Genomic DNA, 15,244 nt, shown 5'->3' with positions numbered 1-15,244 from the left:
ATTATTATTAATTAATTGGCAGTCAATGTACTATACAATTCAGTTTCATCCAGGGCAGAAAATAAGCGTTTATTCAACGTCTTACATTAACTGCACTGCAGGCTGCTCCTGGGGCACATAGCTTTTGTCATAACAAAGTTACAGCTATAGAAACACTGCTGTAGTTCCACGGCTTTCCAGAAGAAAAGATATTCACCCGGCCCATATCAGAATAAATGACCCAGAAGTTCTGGTATTGCTCTATTTATAAAGCCTGAGTAAATCACAAGAGCTGAGGGCACGCTGGTATATTTACTGCTACATTAGATACTGTATATAACTGATTACATATAATGACTCCACATCCCACATTATCAACATGGTACAATAACTAATAAGCTACTGTTCAAGGCTTATAGTATATACACAAAAATACATAACTTTATCTGGACATTATGGGGCAAATTTACTAAAGCACGAAGCGGCTAACGGTAGCGCAAATTCGCCAGAGAAGTAGACCTACTCTATCGCTACTTCGCACCCTTACGCGAGTGAAGTTCTGCTATGGCGAAGGGACAATGTAACTACGCTAATTCACTAACTTGCGCATTTTACTGAACATTACCTCTTGCGCCAGACTTGCCTTCGCCACCTCAGACCAGGCAAAGTGCAATAGAGTAGATAGGGATTGCTTCAAAAAAAGTTGAGTCCCAAAAAACGCTGGCGTCTTTTCCTTTTTTAAGGATGAAAGGCTGAAAAAGATTGTACATTTTTTTTGGAGGCACCCTCCTTCCCCCCTACATTCCTAACATATGGCACCTAAACTATACAGTGGGCACATGAATAGGGCAAAATAAAAACTCTATTTTATTTTATGAAGCTTTCCAGGCTTGTGTAGTGTAATGTATTTGCTGCTACATATACGTCCATTCAACTTGGCGCCGTATGCAAATTAGGCATCGCTAGCGTAACTTTGCTTTGCTTGACAAATTAACGCTAGCACAACTTCGGTACCTTTCGCCTCCCTGAGTTCAACTTCAGATTTTAGTGAATTAGCGGCGCCCTGTCGATACTACGCCTGGCGAAGTGCATTGAAGGCTGCACTAGCGAAACTCCGCAGGTTAGTGAATTTGCTCCTATGACTGCTTTATCTACATACTGCTGACCCTTCATCTATAATTATACAGAATAGTATAATAAAAAAAGCTATATATCTATAAAAACTATAGGAGTAAAATATTCTACAGTATAAGTATGATTTATGTCCATATCAGTTTATAATTATATCCTGGAATAACTCTCTTCCCATCCTTTCCCTTCCATCTGCTGTTTTGGTTTGCCTTTCTACTTCTGCTATTTCTCTTAAAACTGTGGGTTTACCCAGGTTTTGTTTACAAGTTTTTGTTTGGTATACTTACCCATTAAATAACCTGTATGTGGTGTTTATACAAATGGCCTGTAGATGTCACTGTGCCCAGACTTATACTGTGCATAATTCCTGACTGCTTAAAAGAGAAAGTTACGGTTTGTCACTAGTGATGGGCGAATTTGCGCCGTTTCAATTCGCTGAAAAATTTGCGAAATGGCGAAAAAATTGTGAAACTGCGCCTTTTTTTGGCGAAAATGCGCCGGCGTCCATTTTTTTGGACGCCTGTGAATTTTCACGCCCGTTTTGCGAGTTGCGTGAATTTGCGCCTGGTGAATAAATTTGCCCATAACTATTTGTCACTGTGCCCATACTGTGCATACTTCCTGACACATTAAAAGTGAAAGTTACTGTTGTGTAATGGCTGCATGAATCTGCTAATAAAGCACTGTTATACTCTCCTCATCCTCGGCTACCCAAAACATAACACTGTATTTTCTAATCTAATCACAGAGTAGGCTAGAAAGTGTTCCAGGCCTGGACTCTGAACTGTGCTTAAGTCAACACATGAGAAAATTCAAAAGAGACTCGAACATGTTAAGTTAAACAAAGGTCCGGAGCCAGATGGTATTCATTCCAGGGTACTTAGCGAGCTTAGCTCTGTGATTGCCAAACCTCTTTACTTAATTTTTCAGAATTCATTGAAGTCTGGCATGGTGCAGAGAGACTGGCGAATTGCTAATGCGGTGCCTCTATTCAAAAAAAGGATCCTGTTCTCAGCCTTAAAACTATAGGCCACTTAGTCTGACGTCAGTGCTATGAAAGCTTTTTGACACTGTCTCGGTATGCTTAGGATAGAAGCTGCCATATTAGCTTGGTGTGACATCACTTCCTGCCTGAGTCCCTCCCTGCTCACTTACAGCTCTGAGCTCAGATTACAGCAGGGATGGGAGGAGGGAGGGAGAGAGGAGCAAACTGAGCATGCTTAAGCCTTGCCCTAGAGGTTTATGCTGAAAACAGGAAGTCTGATACAGGAGCCCATGTGTACACAATAAAAGGAAATAAATGCTTTGTTTCTTTTGACAGAGGACTCAGAGCAGCATTACTTTGAGGGTTTACTGGTGTATTTATATAGACCTTTCTGATAAAGCTTAATTAATTTTAGCCTTTCCTTCTCCTTTAAGTGAATAGTGATTGTCAGAGTGACAACCTCTCCACTGAAAAGACATACAGAAGGAACATTTTGTAAAGGAAGTAATTTTTCAGTTGAGCCCTCCCTAAAAATAATTTTATTGTGATCCCACTATATTGTGAAGGGCCTTTTCAGAGGGATCCTGTATTAATGCTTTGATATAGGTATGGGATCAGTTATCCAGAAATCCATTATCCTGAAAGCTCTGAATTACTGGAAGGCTGTATTCCTTAAATTAATTTTATTCCAAATAATCCAAATTTTTAAAAAGTATTTCCTTTTTCTCTGTAATAATTAAACAGTGCCTTGTACTTGGTCCAAACTAAGATATAATAAATCCTTATTGGAAGTAAGTCAGCTTATTGGGTTTATTAAATGTTTAAATTATTTTCTAGTAGGCTTAAGGTATGAAGATCCAAATTACAGAAAGATCCCTTATCTGGAAATCCCCAGGTCCTGATAATTCTGGATAGCAGGTTCTGTACCTGTAATACTAGAAGGAGGTGAATGCATTCCGAAACACTTAGACCTTCCTAGTAAAATTGCTGTAGCTGGCTGTATTGTAGGTCTGTGTAGTGCAGGAATGGTTAAACGTGGGAATGTAAGATTGTGCCCCAGATACAGTTTGGAAAGTGTTCCACTGCACATAAAATCTAACATGATTAATGTGTTTAAGTACCTGCGGAGACAATATACAGATTAAGGTCAAACATTATTGTGGGCAGGCTTGGAAAGTCATACGGGAGCACATAAAGTGAAATGGATTGAGGGTGAGTTTTCTCATAAATCAAAAGAGATCCACATTATATCGCGGGAGACATTCTAGTTATGAGAGGGAGAGATAGGCCAAGTAACTGTACTTGCTGCAAGATGCTTGGGTACACAATGAAACAGAAGGTACTGGTGCCAGGGAATATAAGATTTAAATCATGTCTGACCCAACATATCAATCTTACAATGCATTTCTTTGATATACCGACCTCTCATGTAGGTGCTGTCCATGTGAAACTCTTTTACAATGAACCATGTTATACTATAGCTCTGTTACAAAGAACCATGTTATTATACTATAAGAAAGCCCAATTTTTAAAGCCATACGGGTGTGCAAGATTAGCCCTTATTTTTCTTATGGTTGGAAATCCTAAAATACCACCCGAAAGGAGACTAAATTGAAAAAACCCCACGCGTGGATCTATAAAGAATTTGATTTAGATAAAATATTTATTTATTTTTAATAGCAAAAACACATTTTTTTTTAGAAACAATTCCTTATTATAGAATTGTATTAGCTATGTTACTTATTCCGTGGTCCATTGCAGCATCCTTTAATTGGGTTGATTGGTCTGTTATTGCATTTACTGTAAGGTGGGAGAAATAATAAAGATGTAATTGAGGCTGCAGGACTGCTAGGCACAAGGATCATCTTCATGTGTACCTACAGCTATAATTTGTAAGTCATGATGTGGAGCAAATGCATCCTCCCACGTATTATTTTTCTAAAAGTTTTAACTTTTACACTATAATCAAACAATGCCGCAAAGTCTCCGAGCCTCAAAACAGTCAGCTCGCTAAATAAACTATTAATATATTTAATGCCTTTCTTTTTCATACAGTTTTATCTGTAGGCTGCATAAACCAACACAGAATTATTCAGGCACAAATTCCTGCCTCGTACAGCTTGCAATCGAATACATTTGCATCAATAAATGCAAATTACCTAAGACACTGCTATTAAAATGGCATCTGGTATTTCCTGCTTTCCTATCTCAGCCCTCAGATAAATATATGAATACATATGGTAATTAACCACAACAACAAACTGTGTGTTATAGCTTCCCTTGATATTTTTTCTATGTGTAAAGACAAATAAGCCCACGTGTGTTGGACAAGGAATGCACCGACAATATGAGTCAATGGTTCTCAGGTGAAGCTCATATAATGGATGGCACGTGTTTGTACAATGCAATACTTGGCTGTACATAACTGCCACATGATCACACCCTTAATTGAGGAAATTATGTGAATGTCAGCTTGCTTCTCGCAAGCCTAATGTATCAAATTGTCAGGTTCGGTGTTAAATTGCTTGATCGTCAAGGTACATTTGCATCAAAATATCACAGCAAAGTGACTGAAAGGGTGAGAAAAATGCGCCATGTTTAGAGATGCTGGAGGAAAGATTCCCCCAAGCTAAGAGTAATGTATGCATTGGCATGAACATAATTATTCTTCACTTTTTTACTAATTGTACATTAATAAAAATGTCACAGGTACCTCATCTGGAAAATAAACATATGTGTGCAATGCACAACAGACCATTTTGCATATTCCATTGGATTTGATACTTTACTATTTTGTATGCAGCACTATTATTAAGATACAAGTCATTAGGGGGTAACTCATGGTATGCCAGTTTAGGGTACACCATGGGATTCAGGGCTGAGCCCTCTATAGTGAAAGGATCACCAAAAAATACTGTGATGTTTAAAAGGAATACTTTAGAAGGTATATTTTTGAAGCCTCAGAGAGGGTAGCAAGTCAACTTGTTGTTTGAGTAATACAGTGGCAATACATTAAAATGAACAATCAAGCAAAATGATCATTGAACAGTGGAAAATGATTCAGTGCAACCTTTAACAAAATAATTTATGTAATGCTTTAAAGTGTTGCCCAGCCCAGTCTGCTGACAACCATTGCTTGTAGAATGGGGATCCTCTTATAGAAACACCCTGCTTATAACTGAGGCCACCATTCTGGGTTGTCAGACGTCTGCCAGTGTACCACCAGGGTTCTCATCCCTTAACCTCCTGTGGAAACTTTGGCATTTTGGATCCCCTGACTGGCACTAGGTGGGTGCAGGCCTACTCCTGTAACACATCCTACCTAAAGATGCTTCCCCTGGGGGGGTCTTACCAATGCGCAGGTTAAAAATGTATTCTGTTACAATCGTTGCTTGTAGCAGTTCCCTGTAGATTCCATGTAAAAACCCCTCTTGACCTTGCTTATAAAGATTTTGAAAATCAGTCTTTCTCCAGAGAGAGGGGATGTTGGAATGCTTTTACTTTGTAAACACATAAAGGTGTTTTAAATACATCAACTATTGGCACCTACTGGCAAGACGTCCAATAGCTGACAAATTGAATTCAATCAGCCCAAATGTATATTTAATAGCAGTATTTGGCAAGTGCAGCCCTACTGTTTGTATGTCCATATCGCTTCAATATGCATTTGAATATTTTCTAGCACTATGTAATTTATATAAATACACATTCTACTTTGATATTTTTAATAGACAAAAAGTTTAATGGGAGCAAATGCTGAGCATGTTGATGCCATTAACTTCCAAACACATTTCTTGTACTTTTGTATAGATGTGCTAAGTGTCATTGTGTCCATCCTGCCCCTTCTGCTAAGCTATCTTAATTGCTCCTACTGATGCTGGAAAAACCGGGAGCTGCACCACTCTGAACCAGGATTCCCACCGTAGATTGCGTCCAAAGGTGCAGCAGACTTGTGTCTATGTCCTTTTACCAAGTGATGCAAATCCTACTTTGAAATTGTTAGCTGCAACTTGTACCTGATTTGCGAAAACACACATTGGCAAATACATTTGTTTTGATGAATTGGGTGCAATCACATTGGGTACAATTTCCCAGATGGCTGAAACTATGCTGGAATTAAGGGCTTTGAACATAAATGACCTTTTAAATGTTTCTTCATTTCATTGGTTTAAAACGCCTACAGATGTAGCCTGTGCGATCTTTAAATGTTATATTGGGCTATCTTAGATGGAGATCTTTACAGCTATTTCCTAATCCTCTTTAATTAGTTAGATACCTGTAGATAACCTGAATTCCTTTTGGGTTAACAGGGTTTGAATCTCTTCTTGTTTTTGGCTAGATTTATCCTTGTGCAGCAGAATTTATATACATATATAGAAATATATATCAGGCTTACAACGTTTATGTCTGTATATAGCATGCACTACTCGACTCATATGCAATGTACAGAAGTTGCATACATTTGTTACTGGACGCCAGTTAGTTTTTAGACATGGCTGATGCACAGTACCCAATTATCTCAGGTTTGGGTTTGCAGCTTTATACCAAATTAATTTTAGCATAATCAACTAGGGATTATTTTGACTAAGAGTTCCAACCCTCATGTATTATGCTGGATTCTGGTGCCAAAGATGTCAACAAATGATAATGATTAGACTTGCTATAGGCTAATTTGTTTATTCATGAAATTGTAACCGGTTTGATAAAAGCTAAGTATGTGTGTTTGTGGGTTTCCTCAAAACAAACACACATACTTAGTTAACCAAAGGGAGATCCCTTCCAGAACCGAAACAAGTTAACCAAATATTGTGAATGTGATAGTGACTAACCATTGCAAGCATTACTGTGGGGTAGTGTGAATTATGTATAATCTCTGTAAAGACTTGTGAAATATGTTCTTCCTATATTAATAAAGAATAATAATGTACTATTTATTTGCTGAGCACTTCCCATATTTATTGTTAAAAGAAGGTGCTGCCCACATTGTGAGCGCTAAACATGGTTGGACTGAGAAGCATTTTCCAATCAGGTGTCTTATATAAGCTTTAGCCCAGCATATAGGTAGTATGGTTTTAAGCAATATTCTTTTTTTTATTTTTCTCAGAGTTACTTTATAATTTTGCATGTTGTTACTATAGGTATGGGATCCATTATCCAAAAACCTGTTATGCAGAGAGTTTTGAATTATGAGAACATCATCTCCCATAGAAGACTCCATTTTATGCAAATAGTTATGATTTTTAAAAGATTATTTTGTTTTGTCTCTCTAACAATAAAACAGTGTGTTGTACTTGATGGTAACAAAGCTATAATTAATCCTTATCGGATGCAAAACAGTCAGATAAGGATTAATTGCCAATTTAATGTTTAAATGATTTTTGAGTAGACTTAAAATATGAAGATCCAAATTACGGAAATATGCCTTAACCAGAAAACCCCACGTGCTTAGCATTCTAGATAACAGATCCCATACCGGTACTTAAAATATATAGTACAGATATCTTTTTTTGAAAGGGATGGTGACAACACGATTTCCTTTATGATAATTTGTCATTTGTATCTTTACTTAGATATGTCACCTGTATTTTATTTACAACTAGTGATGGGTAAATCAGTACCGTGAAATTCACGAAACAGCGAAAAATTTGTGAAACGTATTGAAGTCATTGAGTGTTAAAATAATTTTGACGTGATCAAAATTTTAATACGCGCAACTATTTGGTCCAAATGCATTAAAGTCAATGGGCGTCCGAATAGTTTTGACACAACAATTTTTATACGCACGACTATTGTGACACGCAACAATTTTTTTTTTTGCTGTGGCAAATTTTTCGCCAGCAAATTATCACCACAATTGCCCAAATGAATTTTCTAGCGGCAAAACGTGGAAATTCGCAGCAAATTCGTGTCTGTCGAATTACTTCGTCCATCACTATGTACAGCAGTTCTATTTGTAAATTATTTAAAAAAAAAAACAGGTATCTACTTTTTGACTAGGAATATGCAAATGCCTCTGGTGCTGCTGTTAAAGAATAGTGATGCCTATAACATTTTTCCCTATACAATAACCTATGAAAAACTAATATTTTTCCCTGTACAATAACCTATGAAAAAGTAACTTCTATACTTGCTTTGGTTTTTTTAACTGCACTATACCAGTCTCACATGAATGTTGACTAGCTCCTTGTGGATTACTGAGTCAATGCCAATTATAATACTTTAGGGGTCATTTACTCCGGACAGATGTGCAAGACTACTGAGGGATGTAATTAGGGTTGCCACCTGATCCCTTTAAAACCAAACACATATGGAATCCACAGCCTGCATTAGCAATTCATTTAGATGCATGATGCATGGCTGCACATAAACACTTCAGTCTGCAGAATGCGTCTAAATGAATTGCTAATTAGTTATGCAGGCTATGAATTCCATTTGTGTTTGGTTTTAAAGGGGTGAGATGGCAACCCTAGATCTGAAAGCATGAACCTTAGTGATCTTTCAGAAAATACTTCTTTGCACCATGCCCTGCAGGTAGCAAGTAACCTCTAATAACTTAAAATTAGGCTATAGTTTGACCATGATCACTAATATTAAAAACATTACTGGCTGTTAGGTATGACTCTATTGTGTATGATCATGGAACACCAAGACACAACTGGTTTCTTACCTGGAAATTAATTTACTTTAGAAAATCATCATCTAATAATGTCATCCACATATTATATATTATGCCATAACGGACATGCTTTTCAGTTTTCATGTTTTCTACTTCCCTATTTAAATGCAACTGGTGTTTTAGCTTTTGAAACTGTAAAATGTTAACATTGGTGCTTTATATCTCTGGGGGATGTTAATGTGTCTGCCAATGCCATTATATATTTATCTAGATGACGTGCACCTGGAACTGAATGCATTAGCAGGGGCAGGCAAAGACTCCTGGGATATGTTCGGTTCTGGAAGGGATCTCCTGTGAACATTAATGATGAAATGTTACCACAGAACAATATTTAGCTGTACATTACTTCTTCAGAGAGCATATACCTAAATGAAGAAATGAAGTAAACATTACCTTGTATCTCATAAACATAATGTATCAACCTGGGAGCCTCAGTATTAAACTGCGTTGTTGGATTCCACAGGAATGGAATGAATATGGGCAATATGACATTTCTTTTTAATTTGTAATAGTAATTTTCCCTTTGAGTCTATTTAATTTAACATCTGTGAAATGTAAAAATATTTATTAATATTCACAAGCAAAAAAAAAAAAACTCTTTAGTTTGTCTCAATAAGGGATAAAATAAAAGTTTTTCCTGGCCACCACATATACAACACAGTAGGGCTTTCTAGAATTTCTATACTGCACATGTGCCCAGCCCAAACAGGGGCAAGAACTAATTTGAGACTAGAAAATATAGCAGAACAGTAGTCCTACTAGTCCCCAACCAAGTACCCAGGGATGGGGCTTTTCTATTCAAGAGGCAGGCCAGCTGTGGACAGCAGATTAGCAGTTTATCTCACCCGGGGATACCCAATAAATCAGCCCCTTGTGATTTCACCTTTCATTGTCCTTTAAAAAGGCGAGGGAAATAATCAATGTTTACAAATGATAAATGAAGCCTTGCTGCTTTAGAGCATGACCAAAGTCATTCAGCAGAAGCTTGATAGTGCTTGCTGCTTGCACAAGTGACCACAGGGCTGAATATAAAACTAGATATGAAAAAAAAAAGCAAAATGATTGTTACAGCATAGAATCCTGACTATAGCTGAACATCTCATGCTACACGGAAAAGTAAGTTGTAAAACATGGTTTGAAGACTTTTTACTGCAAAAGAGGACACTAATGTGCTGTCTTTATAATTTACAGCTCTACAATCCAGCATGTTGGTCTTTCCAAACCTCCGACCTTCCTTCATGTAGAGTGCTTGTTCATATCACATCTGCAGTGCATCTTCCTGCTTTTGGTCAGACAATGACAGAGTTGACAGTTTAAAACTGCCACCTCTGGGTAAGTCAAATGAGACTGCAGGCAAGAGCTTCATATAGAAGATTTGGGAATGAATAAAAGACTGCAGACGTAAATTTGATAGGGAACACTAAGCTTGTAGCCCCTTAGTGCCTACTGTGCTGCATGGATGATGTACCATTTATTATCAAGATCAGTAACTACATCACACTGAGAATTCATTAAAGGTCCTCCCCCGCAGCCTGTATCTCTAGCACACACTGCCTTTTTACGCTAGTCAAATGTTAGATGGCAGATAAAATAGTTTAATGGCCACTCACATACAAAGAAAAAGTTTTATAATTAAAAATGAGTTATATGTGGATATATGCACTGTATGCATGAACCTGCTTTTAATATATTTCTATTTTACATGTAAAAGATTTGAATGTCATAGTTGCAATAGAGTATAGTCAGCAGTGGAGCCCTGTTCAAATATAGTGCAACGACCCCCTGGTCACTGACCCATCTCCTAAATCTGCTGTCTGAGGACTCGGAGAGGCGGCTTGGTGTACTACAGCTGAGCTGTCCTAAAAACTGCATGACATGAACAGCATAAACAGTACAGCACAATAACACTGTCTTTTGTATACTAAGACAAGACCAATGTCTGTAAAAATGCAAAAACAGACATACCATGTATTTTACCTACAATGCAGTATTATTACCCAGAATTCCACTCTGTCCCTAACTTGCATCCAGGTCTTGCTTAAAGGGATGATTCACCTTTAAGTTAACTTTTAGTATGTATGGCCTTCATTTTTTTATTTTTTATAGTTCTTTCCAGCTTTTAAATGGGGGTCACTGACCCCATCTTAAAGCGAATACTCTGTAAGGCTATAAATCAATTGTTATTGCTACTTTTTATTACTCATTTTTCTACTCAGACCCATTCCTATTCCAGTTCACCATTGGCTGTTTGTTACTGTTATACATGGCTTTGATATCACATGGTGGTTCAGTTATTATTGTATGATGTACTATAAGGATTTTGGTACAATGCTATGTGTATATATGATATATGTATATATGATATTTGGTTAATAAATGCTCTGAATCCATTTCATCCCCAAACATTGGTTACTTGCTAGGGAGGTTGGTGGGGAAGTTCCAGGTTGGTCACATTGCGGCTGAGTCCTAATGCTGCCCTGGTCATGTAAGAAGCACAAGACTTTTTAAGCCATTTATTCAAGTATCTATTAAGCACCATGATCATTTTATAAGCATCTGAAATTAAAGCACCTTTGGACTAGCGGCTGGCACTGTCAAACAGATGGCATCATGGAAAGTTTCTGAAAGACTTAACATTCAGGAGCTTGAAGCATACAGGCCTGGAAATCAGTAATTGTTGCAAGATTGTTTACTGCCTTATGGAATATTCCCGGTTAGGGAATTGATTCAAGCATTTCCAAGGTTTCAAATCTTTAAGTATGTCAAAAGTGTGATTGCGGTAAAGACTTGGGAAAAATAAGCCATACCACACCATGGTGTAATTACGCTATATTCACAAAAAGCTCAGGGTCCCATATAAGTCTCTCTTGTAGGTATTTATAGACTACCATTTTTAATCTTAGTACAGAGTTAATGAGATATTTGCAAATGCATGGAATCTAATGGAATGAAACAGTAGTAAAGTCTATCAAACTGCCCTTATCCTCACCAATGAAAGTTTTAATAGGCAGCGCATTGATCTCTTCAAGTACAGACAACCATGCACTAAAGATAACATTTCTATAAAGAATTGCTTCCCGAGCACAGACAAGCTACCTTTCATCCTTTCTACAATCCATTACCACTACTCCATGGCATGGTGAATATGGCAGCATAGCACACATTTTTTGGTTTCGCCCAACAATTAAACGTTATTGGATCAACATGATTAGGCTGCTTAACATTCATTAGATACATGTATATCCCGAATGGCTGCTAAGCCACTTGACCACCCATACCTATGATGACCAAGCATAAACCGTATACTGCTATATATATGTTTAACATGAATAACATGTAGGGACCCCTACTGGGTAATCTGCCCTGCAGCTTTAAGGCCCCCACCTTTTTTCTTAGAGTGATCTGCCAGGAGAGAATGACACTCCCCTGCTACACTGCTATATAGTGAGTGTAGGGAGTGGCCACTTCCTCTTTGGCCTGTGGATGGTGATCCAGCTGGGTGTGCTCAGGGGAGCCTGGGCACACTCAGGCCCAGAAAGGCCCATGTGCTTTGGAAGAAGAAGTCGGGGACCAGGTAACCCCGTGAATGAGGAATAGTTGCACTAGGGCAGACTTGTTATAGTCTCTCTAGGAGAGAAAGGCAGAGAGGTGAGAGAGAAAGAGCAGCTGAAGCTCCAACAAGGATTTGCAGTAAGGGAGTAGCTTCCCAGAGGCTTTATGTGTTGCCTCCAGTCAGGGACCTCAGTGAAGAGGGACTGTAGGGTAGAAGCTGCTTTCCTGACAACTTCCAGGAGGGAATGTGTGTGAATACTGCAAATGCCTAATGGAGACCTTTCCTCTGTGAGAAATGCCTAATGCCTGCAGCTCTGTGTGAGAAATGTGCTATTGCCTCAGCTCCTGTGTGAGTACTAAACCTGTGGTCACTTGCCTCGTGCATAGTAAATAAACCGTTTTCTGTTTTACTGCAAGAACCTCCTGGCGCCCATCTTTTGTTGTATGCACAGTAGCCTGGGGGATGTAGTTGCACTACACCATAGAGGGAACACTTCCACTTAGCGAAGGCCCTGCCCTGGGTGTAAGTCGCGTGTAACCCATGCTTCTACTGCTAGCTGGACAGTTTAACTATTTGTGTGCTATGCAGCCCAAATAGGTGTTACATTTGGCGCCCAACGTGGGGCTCGATTCCCTAAAACCAGGCTGTGCATTGTTTTGTTCGAATCGTACGAATGGATGTACGAATTTGTCGGAGTGTACGAATGGATCGTACGAATTTTTCGAAGTGGATAAACGGAACGTACGAATTCTTCGAATCGTATGGATTTCCTTCGAAGTATTTGGCCGTGGGTTCGGGCTTGGAGGTTCGCCCCGAATTTCACGAAGGCCTGCGGATGTCAGTTGGATGGGAGGAAGATGGATGTCCCGGATGGAGCCATTTCCTGCTCATGTGTGATCCCGGATCATGGATCTGGAAGAGGAGAACCTGGAGGATGGATTCTTCTGATGTTTGCTACAGCTCTTCTATGGACTCCTGCAGAGTGAGATGCCTAGAGTGCTGCTTGCTTGTTTTTTGTGGCTGGAAGGACTGCTGGACTAAGTGGGTTCTAATTCAGGACTATTGATCCCCACCACCATTTCTTCTGCCTTCACCTACTCGCTGAGTAGTGTTTCTGCACCCAAGGACTGGCCTGTGTGGACCCTTGGGAGGGGGAGAAGTATTTTTGCTGATGTGTAATAAAGTTGACCAACTGCAATGTTTATTATGCAATTGAAAATGTTTGATACAGTATTGTGCATGCTGTGTTTCCTTTACAGTGACCATTGTTACCAGGTATGCCTTAGGAGAGGATACCAGAAGTGGATGTGATGGTACTGTAAGTTGATATATGTTGGGGATGTTTAAACCATTGTCGGGACGAAATGGGTTTTTCCCCCGGGTGTATGTAGGGACCCCTACTGGGTAATCTGCCCTGCAGCTTTAAGGCCCCCACCTTTTTTCTTAGAGTGATCTGCCAGGAGAGAATGACACTCCCCTGCTACACTGCTATATAGTGAGTGTAGGGAGTGGCCACTTCCTCTTTGGCCTGTGGATGGTGATCCAGCTGGGTGTGCTCAGGGGAGCCTGGGCACACTCAGGCCCAGAAAGGCCCATGTGCTTTGGAAGAAGAAGTCGGGGACCAGGTAACCCCGTGAATGAGGAATAGTTGCACTAGGGCAGACTTGTTATAGTCTCTCTAGGAGAGAAAGGCAGAGAGGTGAGAGAGAAAGAGCAGCTGAAGCTCCAACAAGGATTTGCAGTAAGGGAGTAGCTTCCCAGAGGCTTTATGTGTTGCCTCCAGTCAGGGACCTCAGTGAAGAGGGACTGTAGGGTAGAAGCTGCTTTCCTGACAACTTCCAGGATGGAATGTGTGTGAATACTGCAAATGCCTAATGGAGACCTTTCCTCTGTGAGAAATGCCTAATGCCTGCAGCTCTGTGTGAGAAATGTGCTATTGCCTCAGCTCCTGCGTGAGTACTAAACCTGTGGTCACTTGCCTTGTGCATAGTTAAATAAACCGTTTTCTGTTTTATTGCAAGAACCTCCTGGCGCCCATCTTTTGTTGTATGCACAGTAGCCTGGGGGGATGTAGTTGCACTACACCATAGAGGGAACACTTCCACATGGCGAAGGCCCTGACCCTGTTGTGTGAAGTCGCGTGTAACCCATGCTTCTACTGCTAGCTGGACAGTTTAACTATTTGTGTGCTATGCAGCCCAAATAGGTGTTACAAACATCTCCCCCCAATCTTAGCAATTCTTCACATAAACACAACAAATAAATCAGAGGTCAGTATGGATAGTTCCCAGTACAACATATAAATGTAAATGCATCTGTGACCAGCTACACACTGGAGTGTTTATTTCTTTTTCACTTATAACGATCTACTTGCCAAGCACCTGCATTATATCAATACAGTGACAAAGGATATTAGAACCATACACAGTTGTATTAATGTCAGGTTGTCTAGGCTACCAAGCAAGAAGGTTTACCAAAGACAATAATGAAGAAGCGTAAAATTTTCCAGTGCAACTCAGAAGAAAACATAATAACCTTAACATGTTGCATTCAATATTAAATTTCACAATATTATTTATTCTCTTAAGAATATACATGATTTTTGTACTATTATCATCTGAAGAGAAAAATTTGATATTTCATAGCCTCACTTGTGTGGCGCAGTTAAGTTGCTTGGCTTCTGACTTCTAAATCTGATTTCGTTTTGTGTTATAAAAACCAAATGTTTTTTTTATGTTACTGGTCCTTTAAATAAGTAAATATATGTTATGGATATGTAAGGCTGCCATCTACATTATATTTAGCTATATATATATATATTCATATATATTCATATATTAAAAACGGTTATCTTTAAGAATAGTTATTTATATTTCCAAGCCTGGTTGTCATATTTCAAAAGCCCTTACTGCGGACAGAG

General features: G+C 39.0%; 1 protein-coding gene across 4 annotated transcripts in view; it reads right to left on the bottom strand.

The window, feature by feature from the left end:
- adgrb2.L (adhesion G protein-coupled receptor B2 L homeolog) overlaps positions 1 to 15,244 on the bottom strand; it is a 251,817-nt gene that overhangs the window by 69,548 nt on the left and 167,025 nt on the right. The window lies entirely within an intron of this gene.

Source organism: Xenopus laevis, chromosome 2L (assembly GCF_017654675.1).
Source record: "Xenopus laevis strain J_2021 chromosome 2L, Xenopus_laevis_v10.1, whole genome shotgun sequence".
Lineage (NCBI taxonomy): Eukaryota > Metazoa > Chordata > Amphibia > Anura > Pipidae > Xenopus > Xenopus laevis.
The sequence above is the reverse complement of the archived record's forward strand: the minus strand, read 5'-3'. Positions and strand labels throughout refer to the sequence as shown.